The 13972-nt window shown below is 45.5% G+C and overlaps 1 pseudogene; it reads left to right on the top strand.

The window, feature by feature from the left end:
- LOC142297273 (putative cation-transporting ATPase 13A4) overlaps positions 1 to 13972 on the top strand; it is a 332303-nt pseudogene that overhangs the window by 301162 nt on the left and 17169 nt on the right.

Here is a 13972-nt window from a genome sequence, read left to right as displayed (position 1 = left end):
ATGCTACTGACGACGAGGTTACGTTGCGTCTTCCTGGACAGAGACAAAGTACTGTATGCACGACAAGAACTGAATCCTCACCCACAACTCTGCCTCTGAGCAGAAGTGGTGGCTCTGCAGGTCGCATGGGCTGTAAGCCTTGCCTATCTTGGGGCTTTTTTTGCATTGCAAAGGATCACCCAAGTCATGTAATCTGTAAGATTTGTCAACAATCTCTAAGAAGAGGCCAAAAACTCACTACTTTGAGTACTTCGTCCATGAAGTGTCACATGGATATGAATTGATAGCGTGAGGGTGTATTAATCAGCTTTATCCACTGTCAATGCAACATGCTTATTTGCCGTTCATTGCATGCATTGTTGTAGACTACACACAAGGGGCTGCTGTTTTTTTGCATCTGGCTTTGACTGTTTGGTCACTATAGCAAAAGCAAAACAGTCTTCGGCTGTGGACTTGGAGAGCGGAGGTGCTGTCTGTGACCGGAAGGAAAAGCTAAAGATGTGCGTTACAGCAAGGGGAGACCACGGAAACACTTCGGTGAATTGTGAGGGGAGTCGTGTTGGAGTTTGGTGAGGGGGACTGTAATGCCTGTGAGCAGCATCCTGTGCCGGAGACCGACATTCTTCCGGTACTGTCTATATTGTTTACCAGGAGAGGATCGTAAAGTCTGTATTTATGGCAACTGGACACCACAGTACCCGGAAGACCAAAAAAGAAAAAACCGAATACAAGGGTCTATAATACATACAAAATATTTTATTAATTAAAAACCATTTGATCTCAAGAGACACAGCCGGAGCTGGACAATAGGCGTCACAATCCAAACAATCATATCATCCCTGTCTCAGAGTTCAATATAAATAGGGAGCATATGTATATATAAAAATAAAAATGTATCGCAGCATTATATATAATCAAGGATATTAATTACAACCATATAGAAGTTCATCCAATTATATCTCAAACCAATAAATGTATAAATACAATACAATACATTAGTTAATCATAAAGTGATAAGTATATAAATAAGCAAATCTTATATGTGTCCAAGAATTATGGTTACTGAACAATCATAAAGTGCAAAGTGCAAAATAAGTAGAAAAAAGAGGAGAAAAAAGAGGTTAGTGTGCATACACATATATATACATATACATACATTGGTATTTAAATAGTTAAAAGAACAGCCAAGACTCCATAGATGGCTGGAAAGAGTTAATGTACCCGGGTACGGTAGGCTGGGACCAGACATGAATGCGTACACGCAACACTTTGTGTTCTTAGCAAAACACATATCTGTTCTGCTTAGGCCGACTATATAGACAATAAGACTTGCTGCCTCTGCTCTGTCAAATTGTCAGTTACAGTTAAAATCATACAGTAGAGGGACAGCAACACATGTTTGCATTGACTGTTGCTTTAGAAGATTTCCAGGACTGTGTTGCTGAGCTGTGTGGTTTGCATTCACACTGTTATCATCTGCCTTATCTGTGAGGCTTCAGCTAACAAGGGTATTCAGGGGGGGTAATGGGTTTTGTCTATGTTTAGGTAGATAAGTTGTAAGCTCTTGTGATGCGCCACTGGTAAGTCGTGTTCGCACACACACACACACACACACACACACACACACCATTACTCCTGCAATGCAGAGGCATTACCAAGTAGTAGGCAACTGTTTAGACAGTCTTTTGGTTAGGCACAAGTTTTTGAGCAGGGGGTATAAATCACCATTAGGAGTGTCGCAGCATAGGGGTGTAGGCTTTTGGAATTGTGAATAGATTGTTCTATTCTTTCAGTTTTATGCATGGTTCTTATTGTTTGTTTTGGAAAAGTTAAACAATCATTTATCAACCAAACTGCCTAGAGTCCTTTTCCTGTTGTGTGGTTTTGCTGTATACTGGAGAGACCACCCTGCACATGACTTAAAAGGAAGCATAAGTCTCCGTGGAAAGGTAACTATGCTACAATGCGTGCTAGCGTGGCGGTGCAACCACTGTCTGCCCCATGAATGGCATCTGCGTGATCTTCATCCTCTGTGACTGTGGGGACAGCAGTCACACATGCATTTTGACGCAGACCTTATACCCCTTTACCCGCAACAGCCAGTGTGATTGTCATGTCATCAGTGTTTTTGGAAGTGGAAACAGCTGCTGGTGTTTAGCTCTCTCAGACATCGAGAGAACCACCTTTGGATGAAGGCAACATTATATCCACGCCTGCACCTTCCTCACATATTGGCTGGACTACCTGCAGTTAAAAATTGCTTTGCAGAAATGGAGAGGTGGTGTACAATGCAGAGTTGGTCTACCTTTATTGACAGCTGAAGAACCAACACTGAATATGTCATACAATGAAAATATGCCCCTAAAATTGCCTGCACTTTTTTCAAGTAAAATTGCGTAGCAAAAATGGACAGGTGGTGTACTATGCACAGGTGGTGTATCTTGCTTGGCCGCAAAGGAACACTAAGGTAGTATCCCAGACAATTGTAGTATGCTCTTAAAAGGGTCAGCACTTTGTGCAATTAAAATTGCGTACCAAAAATGGAGAAGTGTGTAGAATGCACTATTGCTGTAGGTAGCAGGACAGCAAAGGAACACTAACTTTGTATTCCAGACACTTTTAGTATGCCACTAAAAGTCTCAGCACTGTGTGCAATTAAAATTGCGGTCCAAAAATGGACAGGTGGGTAGAATGCAGAGGTGCTGTAGGTAGCTGGACAGCAAAGGAAGCCTCACTTTCTGTCCCTGCCAATGAAAAAATGCACCAAGGAATTGCCTGAGCTGATATAGCCAGACGTTGTTATGTAAAGCCCTGCACAGCGTTGGCACCGACCTGCCTAGCAACTATGGCTATGAACGCCTGTAATGCAGCCCTTAAAAGGGCTGAAATAACCAGTAGTCCCTAATCCCTAAAGCGCTGTGTAGATTGCACTGTATGTCTATAGCGCACACAGCAGCAGCAGCAGCAGCAGCGGGAGTGGTGACTGTCTCCCACCCGCAGCAGAGAGATAACGGCAGCAACGGGGAAAATGGCCGGGTCTTATAAGGCAAGGACATGTGACATGCACAGCCTATGACACATGCCCTTGCCTGTCTGGTAAAAATCCACTTTGCTGTGTGTGTCTGTGATTTGCAGACAGCCTGGCCCGCCCCACTGTACGCGCGGTTAGGAAAAAAAAAAAGCCGATCGGCATTCTTTCAGCACTCAGCAGCAGCACTGATCTAAACCCCGTCCCCCCGCACACTATATGCTGAATTTTGATAATATAATCATTCACAGTGACTCACACTATTACAGTGAAAAGCCACTACCAAACATTTAGCAAATCGTTCGAGTTCGTTGAACGACTCGAACACCCCCCAAAATCAATCGAACATGAAGTTGGCGAACCTCGAACATCGCTCATCTCTATTTAGTGTCAAATATGAGCACCATGCACATAAAGGAAGGCACTTACATGCCTTGGCATGCTATCAACAAGGTTATTAATGGTTTTCTGACAAGTGTTCTGCCTCAGAGAATGTACTTGTGCAGGAAAGTCATCAAGGTCTGCTGCTGGCAGCTCCCTTTTCTGTTTGCGACCATTAATATCAAAGATATACTCAATAGAAGACAAGTCCAGCAATGCCACAGGCCATGGTAGCACGTGTAGGTCATGCTGGCTGCATACAAAAGCACAAGCAACATGCAGTCTGGTGTTGTCATGTTGAAAACCTGGAACACTTTAAAAAAAATGGCCGTACCACTGGTTCTACAACTAAATCAATGTAATGGCAAGCTGGAAATGAAGAATATAGGGGTACAGCTATCATACATTATGTCATTGAACATCATATTCCTGTGACTATTTTTGTGCATGGCCCTTATAGTCGATACTTAAAAAAGTAATATATCATTAACATGTCTGTCGAGCCTGTGATTTCCATAATTTCATACATTTGTCTTTTTGGTGTTGCAATTTTTTATTTTGAAAATTGTATTTTAAAAAATATGATAAATTGTAGAGTTTGGTTGACCACACTTGACAAAATGACTCATCATATTAAACTGTTCCAGCAAGTGTTGTTTAACTGTTTTGATTAATACTGTATATTTATAATTTATATGATAAAAATATTGTGTGTTACTGTTTTTGGCTTTTTATCCAAGGCTCTACAAAGTGAAAATAATGATTTCCAGGATTACTACCCCAGTAGATGATACTAGAGTTTCTATTCTCTTCCTCTCTGAAGAGGCTAGTTACATATTTAAATTCCCAGGAGGAGCATTGCATTGCCTTTAAGCCTTACTACACAAATCTGGATTGGTTGGTATAAGGCTATGTGCGCACGTTGCGTACTAGCCCTGCAGAAATTTCTGCAGCGATCTGAAGAGCACATGTGCGCTTCAAATCGCTGCAGAAAATGTCCGTAGAGAAAAAAAAAAAAAGCCGATTCCATGCGCTCTGCCTGCAGCTCCTCCCATAGACAGAGCAGGAGCTGCCGGCAAAGCGCACGGAAGAAGTGACATGTCACTTCTTAGAATGCAGCGCTTCGGGCAGCAGCCGAAGCGCTGCGCTCTAAGACGCCACGTGCGCATGGCCCCTGCACAATCTCCATAGACTGTGCAGGGGACGCAGGACGCATGCAGTTACGCTGCGCTACAAAGCGCAGCGTAACTGCATGTATTTACGCAACGTGCGCACATAGCCTTAGGGTTAGATGAATTTAATTTAGTGCAATTGATATTTCCTTGAATTTTACAGAAATATGCAGGTATTTCGTAATTCACTATCCGCAAACTAAGAATAATGTCAGCCGGTCGGCGGCAAAAGTTTTAAAAAAAAGTACTTATACTAACCTCACTACCCAGCTCTCTGGTCACGTCCATTATTTCCATTATTTAGACTGTCAGCTCTTGAGATCAGGTTCCTCACTCTTTGTTTGGATTATTGCATTATGTATCACCCTGCAATGTTTTATCTTGTTTGTACATATATCTTGTGAAGTGTTGAGGAATATGTTGGCACTAATTATATAAAATAATACTAATAAAATTAAGATTAGTGATTAGGTTAGCGGATCCGGACTGTAAAAGTCTGGATACGCGCAGTTTCAAAGATGCCCGGGTGCTGGACCCGGATCCGGGATTCCGGGTGCACAATCCAGCACTGGGAAAAATAATTTAAAAATAAAGAAAAACAGAAATGAAACAGCGTTTCATACTTACCGAGACTCTGTGTCATGGCAGCACCCTGCTTCTGGGTCGCACATTCACTTCCTGTACTGTGTATCGTATACACACAACTTTCCGTGTTTTGTCCGCCCACCGGCCGTCCTCTCGTCTGTGATTGGTTGCAGGCAGATGCGCCCCCAGCCTGTGAAAGTATCTGCCTGCTGTGCAGTCATCATGGCTCAGTCATTGTCTGCACAGCCGGCGGTCGTGCTTTATGGCCGCTGGCTGTGTTATGTAGCAGAGCTGAAGTGGCGTGGGACCTCGTGTGGATTATGCCGGACCTGCAGGGTGTTGGGGGTTAATAAAGGGGTGAAGGAGGGTATGTGTTTTGTACTTTATTCCAAATAAAGGATTTTTCTCTGTGTCTGTGTTTATTTACTTTCATTTACAGGTTAGTGTGATGCAGGTATCTCATAGACGCTTGTTCTATCACTGACCTGGGGTTTGATAGCAGCTATGGGTATCAAAATTAGGGGGGAACGCACAGCGTTTTTTTAAAATTATTTATTTATTTCAATAATAAAGAAAAAGACGCATCACCAGCACAGCAGCGCACACTGCTGACAGGAGCGTATATGTGTTTTTAGGTACATGTACGCTCATGTTCAGAAAGCGGCAGGCCGTGCCGAGTAATGTCATGCCAGACTCGCTATTGTCTGACATCGCATGATCGGCACAGCTGCACACACTTCTGACAGGAACATGCATGTGTTTCTGAAACACATGCACGGTCACCATACTGACCCACAGACACTTGCACTGCTTTCCCGGCCCACCGACCGTTCTGCCGCCTGTGATTGGTTGCAGTCAGCTGACACGCTGACACTCAGGATGGGGGCGCGTCTAACTGCAACCAATTACATGCGCCAGTGGGTCGGCAAAATAATGAATATTGAATTGTCGACTCCAGAAGGGAAAGCGTGACCTAGAAGGAATTTGCTGCCATGACACAGCCTCGGGTGAGTACACCGCGTGCGCTTCTATCCCCCTATCACCTCCACAAATATTTTTAATCTCCGGATTCTGGTCCCATAGACTTATATGGGCACTGGAATCCAGAGCAGATCTGGTCTTTTTTTTTCCGTCCGGCAGTGATCTGCTGGTCCCAGATTTTGGCGGGTTCGATCAACTCTATTAGTGATCTCTATTCTGGCAACGCAATTACTTAGCTTTTGTAAAACAACTATAAGTGTCAAAGCAGGTTCTTAGAGCATCAGCTGTATCTTTTTTAAAACACAACATTTGATCTTTTCCCACAGTGAGTATAACTGGTCCTGCTTCAAAGCTAGCCCCTTACAGACCTGCAATGAGTCTCCTCTCTCCACCTTTACTGCTCTCAATGGTTCTGCATATTTTATTCACCATCATCATACAGACCACTGCCTTCTTCCTTGTGCAGCAGCAAACATGGTACAATGAAACACATGTTTTCAGGTGAGATTATGTCCTCCTGTTTTCAGCACTACTAAGCATTATAAAAGTCTGTTTACTGGTTAAGTTGCATTATTACTGTACAATATACATCTGATATTATAGATATGAGATTCAGTTTCTAAACTATCCTCCATGGTACAATCATGTTTTAATTATTTTGAATATTTTCATAAGGTACAAGCTGTAGTACACGGCGTTGCCTGTGATAGTAACTTAAGGGTACTTTACACGTTGCGACATCGCTAGCATCGGCTAGCGATGTCAAGCGCGATAGCACCCGCCCCCATCGCACATGTGATATGTGGTGATAGCTGCCGTAGCGAACATTATCGCTACAGCAGCTTCACACGCACATATCTTGTCGGTGACGTCGCGGTGACTGCTGAACAATCCCTCCCTCAAGGGGGAGGTGCGTTCGGCATCACCGCGATGTCACTAAGCGGCCGGCCAATAGAAGCGGAGGGGCGGAAATGAGCGGGACATAACATCACGCCCACATCCTTTCTTCCACATTGGCGGCGGGACGCAGGTAAGGAGTAGAGATGAGCGAACCGGCCGTGGTTCGGCTCGAGTTCGGTTCGTCGAACGGAGGTTTCGTTTGAGTTCAGTTCGGCGAACGTTCGACGAACCGAACTCGAACCAATAGGAAATAATGGGGGGCAATCACAAACACATAAAAACGCATTATAAATGTACACATACAGTTAATAAACATTGCCATAACACTTACCGGTCCCCGCGATCCCTCCTGCACTCTGTCTCCTGCTGCTATTCCATCCGATGATCGCTGAATCCTCCCAGTGACCAGCACTGCTAGCAGTGATGCAGGACCTATCGTGACGTCAAAATAGCCATGTCACCAGTCATGTGGCTATTATCTCATTGGCTACAGACTGGTCACAGGGCTTTGACGTCATGTCCTGTCCTAGGTCCTGTCATTGCACTCTCCGGTACACGGTGCACATTTGTGTATCGCCGTGTACCGGCGACATGCTCTAGCACACGGTCGACTCCCCGTTCCGCTAGGGACTGGCTGACACAGCCGGTCATTAACGGAGATCACCGTTGCCATAGCAACGCAGTTAGCGGTGACGTCACCGCTAACCGCGGCTCCGGGAATTACATGATCGGAGCACCGTTGCTATGGTAACGCGTCTGTCAGCGTTACCGCTGCTACCGCTAACAGCCAGCAGCACTGATCTCTCACGGAGTGAAGGCTGCATGCTGCTTCCCGTTTAGCCTTCACGGAGTGAAGGCTGCACGGGAAGCAGCGTCTTCCCCCATGCAGCAGTGATGGAGCAGAGCTGCATTTGTTGAACGAGAAAGACAGAAGACCATGGATCGTGGAGGGCTGACAGGGGGTAATAAAGATGGAGTCTCTAATGTGTCTGTGTATTTATTTCTATTAAACTATTTTTTCTCTGTGTGGTGTCTTTTTTTTTAACCCTTTATTGGAGATTCTTAATGCCCGGGTCAAACGTGCCTGACATTAAGAATCTCTGGCTTAATACTAGCTAGTAAAACAAAGCTAGTATTAACTCATTATTACCCAACAAGCCACCCGGCTTCAGGGCTGTTGGAAGAGTTGGATACAGTGCCAGATGATGGTGCTTCTATGAAAGCGCCATTTTCTGGGGCAGCTGCGGACTGCAATTCGCAGCAGAGGCGCCCAGGAACCTCGGGCTAACCTGTGCTGCGGATTCCAATCCCCAGCTGCCTAGTTGTACCTGGCTGGACACAAAAATGGGGCGAAGCCCACGTCTTTTGTTTTTTAATTATTTCATGAAATAAGTGAAATGATTAAAATAAACGGGCTTCCCTATATTTTTGGTTCCCAGCCGGGTACAAATAGGCAACTGGGGGTTGGAGGAAGCCCATGGCTGCCTGCTGTACCTGGCTAGCATACAAAAATATGGCGAAGCCCACGTCATTTTTTTGGTGGGCAAAAAACTTCTGCATACAGTCCTGGATGGAGTATGCTGAGCCTTGTAGTTCTGCAGCTGCTGTCTGCTCTTCTCCATACAAACAGACAGCAGCTGCAGAACTACAAGGCTCAGCATACTCCATCCAGGACTGTATGCAGAAGTTTTTTGCCCCCTGAAAAAATTATGTGGGCTTCGCCATATTTTTGTATGCTAGCCAGGTACAGCAGGCAGGTACGGCTGCCCCCAACCCCCAGTTGCCTATTTGTACCCGGCTGGGAACCAAAAATAAAGGGAAGCCCTTTTTTTATTATTTCATGAATTTCATGAAATAATTAGAAAACAAATGACGTAGACTTCGCCCCATTTTTGTGTCCAGCCAGGTACAACTAGGCAGCTGGGGATTGGAATCCGCAGCAGAGGTTGGCCTGAGCTTTTTGGGCCCCACTGCTGTGAATTGCAGTCTGCAGCCACCTCAGAAAATGGCACTTTCATAGAAGCGCCATCTTCTGGCGCTGTATCCAACTCTTCCAGCACCTGCCTGCTATACCTGGCTAGCATACAAAAATATGGCGAAGCTCACGTCCTTTTTTTGTAGTTTTTTGGCAAAAAAAATAAAAAATGCTTCCCTGGATTTTCCATTGCCAGTGAAGGTAACACCAAGCAGTGGGGGTTAGCAGCCAGTAACTGCTTGGATTACCCTTAGCTAGCAATACAAAAAATGCAGCGGGAGCCCATATATATTTTTTTTTATTATTTATTTAAATAACTAAAATCAAAATGGGCTACCCTGTATTTTGATTGCTGGATATCACAGTGCTGTAAAAATAAATCTTTAAAAAAAATGACGTAGCGCTCCGCGGTATTTTTGATTCTCAGCGCAGATAAAGCAGACAGCTATGGGTTGCCACCCCCATCTGCCTGCTGTTACCTTGGTTGGAAATCAAAATACAGGGAAGCCCATTAATTTTTTCTATTTAAAAAATAGTTAAAAAAAAAATGACGTTGGGTCCCCCCATTTTTGATAGCCAGCTAGGGTAAAGCAGACGACTGTAGCCTGAAAACCACAGCTGGCAGCTTTACCGTGGTTGGGGATCCAATGTGGAGGTCCCCCAGGCTCTTTTTTTATAATTATTTTATAAATATTAATAATTACACAAAAAAGTAGGGTCCCCCCATATTGGATCACCAGCCAAGGTAAAGCGGACAGCTGTGGTCTGGTATTCTCAGGGTTGGAAGGTCCATAGTTATTGGGCCTTCACAGCCTAAAAATAGCAGGCCGCAGACACCCCAGATGTGGCGCATCCACTAGATGCACCAATCCTGGCGCTCATCCCGTGCCCTGGTGCAGTGGCAAATGGGGTAATAAATCGGGTTGATACTAGCTATAAAGTCACCTGAGATCAAGCCCAGCAGTTTGTGATGTCATGGCGTCTATTAGATACCCAACATCATAAACTGTCAGTACTAACAAAAAAAAAAATCGACAAAAGAAATTTATTTGAAAAAACAGTCCCCAAAACATTTCCTCTTTCACAAATTTATTGTAAGAAAAAAAATAAAGGGGTCCCACGACGACTCTGGACCATCTAGAATATGGGGGGGAGACACTCAGGGAACGTATCCCCCATTTTCTACGAGTGCAGACCCTTCATGTGAGGAGTGTGGGTGCAATGAATCTGCACTCACTCTCCCCGGGTCCACAGCAGCAGAGTCCATGTCGTAATGGTTGCTACCAAAGCTGCAATGCCCTGCTCATGAGGTAATGGCATGCCTTATCAGGAGAACTATTCTACATTTCCAAATATTGGTATTTGATGATATTATTGCTATTCCACCTACTATATATTGGGGATAGGATCTTGGAGATGGAATACCCCTTTAAGTCCAGTTATCCAGCTGAATGAATACTTAACAACAGAGCTCGCTATTTAGATGTGTTTTCTTGTGGCGTATAACGGACTCTCATGTTTGGTAGTCGTTCAGCAGGGCAACTATAAAAGCAAATCCCTCCATTTGGAAATGTAGTATAGCTCTCCTGATCAATTATGTTCCTTACCTCATGAGCAGGGCATTGCAGTAATAATAATAATTTATTCATTTATATAGCGTTATTAATTCCATAGCGCTGTATGTCTTTGGAGTGTGGGAGGAAACCGGAGGTAACCCGTGCAAACACGGGGAGAACATACAAACTCCTTGCAGATGGTGTCGTTGGTGAGAATTGAACCCAGGACCTCAGCGCTGCAAGACTGCAGTGCTAACCACTGAGCCACCGTGCTGCCCGTTTAGCTTACAGATGCATAACCACCACTCACTGTGTCTGAACACAGGAAGCTGAGCTGACAGCCGCTCTGTGCATGCGGCAGCGTCTATTGTGAAGGAGGGGGCCGTGGGGGGATCAACGCTGCACAGGTACCGTGGGACACCGGGGAACACCGGTGGGGTTATAGGGGGTGACCTGGCAGGGCCTGGGGAGGAGTTTTCTGTCGCATGTGTCATGGCACATGCGACAGAAATCAGAGGAGTAGGGTGAATGCGGCCGGCGCGCTGCTGTGCGCGCGGCCATCTTGGATTTCAGGGAGGGCATCAGGGGGGCACATTGGCGACACCGGGGGACCAGAGGGGACCGGGGAGTAGATTTATCATGTTTGTTCATGCCAGATAGGAGATAAATAATTTTTACCGACGCTGTCATTTACTATAACGTGATAATCGGTATACGCTGTATACCTATGATCACGTGAGCGGGGACCGGAAAAACCGTCCTGAATCATGATCCCCAGGGTCTCAGCTAGCCCTGAAACCGCTGAGATTTTCTGACGCTGGGGGGCGTTATTCACTTATTTCTGCCTGCTGTTTATAAACGGCAGATCAGAATAAGGCTACATTAACACGACCGATCAATTTTTGCGCTCTGCAAAAAGCAGTCCGTTTTTTTTCACGGGTGCATCCGTGTGGCATCCGTTTCCGTTCCGTAGACAGTCCGTATGTCATCTGTTTGTCATCCGTGTGCCTTCCGTTTTTTTTGTGTACTGCAAAAAAACTGAAGGAGGGAAAATACATAAATTTTCCCAGGATCCATAGCTTCATCCTACATGAGGCGGTCACATGTTCACTCCAGTGCCATTTTCTACTGCTTTTCACAGTGTAGAGCGCTCTGGTGATTTTCTTGTGCTTGTGCACTTCATATCAGTGTTTTCTGTCATTATAATGGCAGAAAGACACATAATGTCCCACCCTCCTGCATTTTGTAATTTTGCACCCTTTGGTGCCTTTCATGTGGCACTAAGGGGTGCTTAGCTTTGTATTTAGCCAAAAAAATGAAAAAAAAAATACGGGATCCAGTTTTGGGCTCCACATTTTAAAAAGGACATTCAGAAGTTAGAGTCAGTTCAAAGGCGGGCAACTAGACTATTACAAGGAATGGAAGGCCTCCCATATGATGACAGGTTGAAAAAGTTAGATATGTTTAGCTTAGAAAAAAGACGTCTCAGAGGAGATCTCATTTATATGTATAAATACATGTGTGGTCAATATAAAGGACTGGCACATGACTTATTTCTTCCAAAGACAGTACTAAGGACCAGGGGGCACTCACTGGAGTGGAAGAAAAGCGATTCCGACACCTAAATAGGAAAGGGTTCTTTACAGTTAGAGCAGTCAGACTGTGGAATGCCCTACCACAAGAGGTAGTAATGACAGATACTATAACCGCTTTTAAACAAGGGCTGGATGATTTCCTCAGTACACAAAACATTGTTGGTTATAAATGACTTAGTGACTAAATGTAGAACTGGTGGAGGAAGGTTGAACTAGATGGACCTAGGTCTTTTTCAACCTAAGTAACTATGTAGCTATGTAGGGTTCCCCCTATTTTTGTAGCCAGCTAGGGTAAAGCAGATGGCTGCAGCCTGCAGACCACAGCTGGCAGCCTCACCTTGGCTGGTAATCCAAAACTGAGGGCACCCCACGCTGTTTTTTTAAATTAAATAAATAATTAAAAAAAAAAAAACACGTAGGGGTCCCCCCCAAAATTGCATCACCAGCCAAGGTAAAGCAGACAGCTGGGGTCTGATATTCTCAGACTAGGGAGGTCCATGGTTATTGGACTCTCCCCAGCCTAAAAATAGCAGGCCGCAGCTGCCCCAGAAGTGGTGCATCCATTAGATGTGCCAATCCTGGTGCTTCGCCCCAGCTCATCCCGTGCCCTGGTGCGGTGGCAAACGGGGTAATATATGGGGTTAATACCAGATGTGTAATGTCACCTGGCATCAAGCCCTGGGGTTGGTGAGGTCAGGCGTCTATCAGATACCCGACATCACTAACCCAGTCAGTAATAAAAAAAAATAGACGACAAACACATTTTTATTTGAAAAAACACTCCCCAATACATTCCCTCTTTAACCAATTTATTAGAAAGAAAAACAAATACAGGTCTGGTGTAATCCAAGGGGTTGCCATGACAATCCACACTGTCCCAGTCAATGAAGAGCAGGATGTTCCCCTTTGGCTGAGAGAGCAGTGCAGTGACCTGAGCTAACATCAATGGGTCAGCCCAGGTCACTGCAGGGGATGACAAGTGCTGCTGTCAGCGAGGTACATTACCTGCGCTGATCTCCTGCACTGCTGACAGCACCTGTCACTGAGTTCAATGACCGCCGCCTTCACAGCCAAGTATCGCGAGAGGCCCGTGACGTCACCGCTAGTCAGTCTCGGGTCGGAAGCGAGAGAAGGTGATGTGACAAGCGGCGGCCATGGAGGACAGTGACAGCGCTGAGGTCGGGACTTCATCACCGCAGGTAAGCCGAGCGGGACCATGTGTGCAGAGTGCAGGTGGGCGGAGCCATGTGTGCTGGCGGCGGAGTGCGAAGTGGGTGGCGCTGAGGACGTCAGTGTCGTGGACTGCTTGGCTGGGGACAGGTGAGTGTGAGTGTGTGTGTGTGTGTGTGTACATACCGCGTGCAGGAGGGGGCTGAGTGAGCTGAGCGGGGAAGTGTGGGCTTCCTGCACGTAACTAGGATAAACATCGGGTTACTAACCAAAGCGCTTTGCTTGGATACCCAATGTTTATCTTGGTTACCAGCTTCTGGCAGACTGCCAGCGATGGCTCCTGCACACTGTAGCTGTAAAAAGCCCTGCTTTTTGCTGCTAGAACCGTTCTTGAACGTATCTAGAACTATCGAGCTTTAGCAAAAAGCTCGAGTTCTAGTTCGATCTAGAACAGCCCCCAAAATCACTCAAGCCGCAAACTGGAGAACCTCGAACCGCGAACTGCGCTCAACTCTAGTAAGGAGATGTTTGTCGTTCCTGCGGCTTCACACACAGCGATGTGTGGTGCTGCAGGAACGACAAACAACATCGTACCTGCAGCAGTAACGACATTATGGAATGGAGCGACG

The sequence above is a fragment of the Anomaloglossus baeobatrachus genome, chromosome 3 (genome assembly GCF_048569485.1).
Source record: "Anomaloglossus baeobatrachus isolate aAnoBae1 chromosome 3, aAnoBae1.hap1, whole genome shotgun sequence".
Classification (NCBI taxonomy): domain Eukaryota; kingdom Metazoa; phylum Chordata; class Amphibia; order Anura; family Aromobatidae; genus Anomaloglossus; species Anomaloglossus baeobatrachus.
The sequence above is the reverse complement of the archived record's forward strand: the minus strand, read 5'-3'. Positions and strand labels throughout refer to the sequence as shown.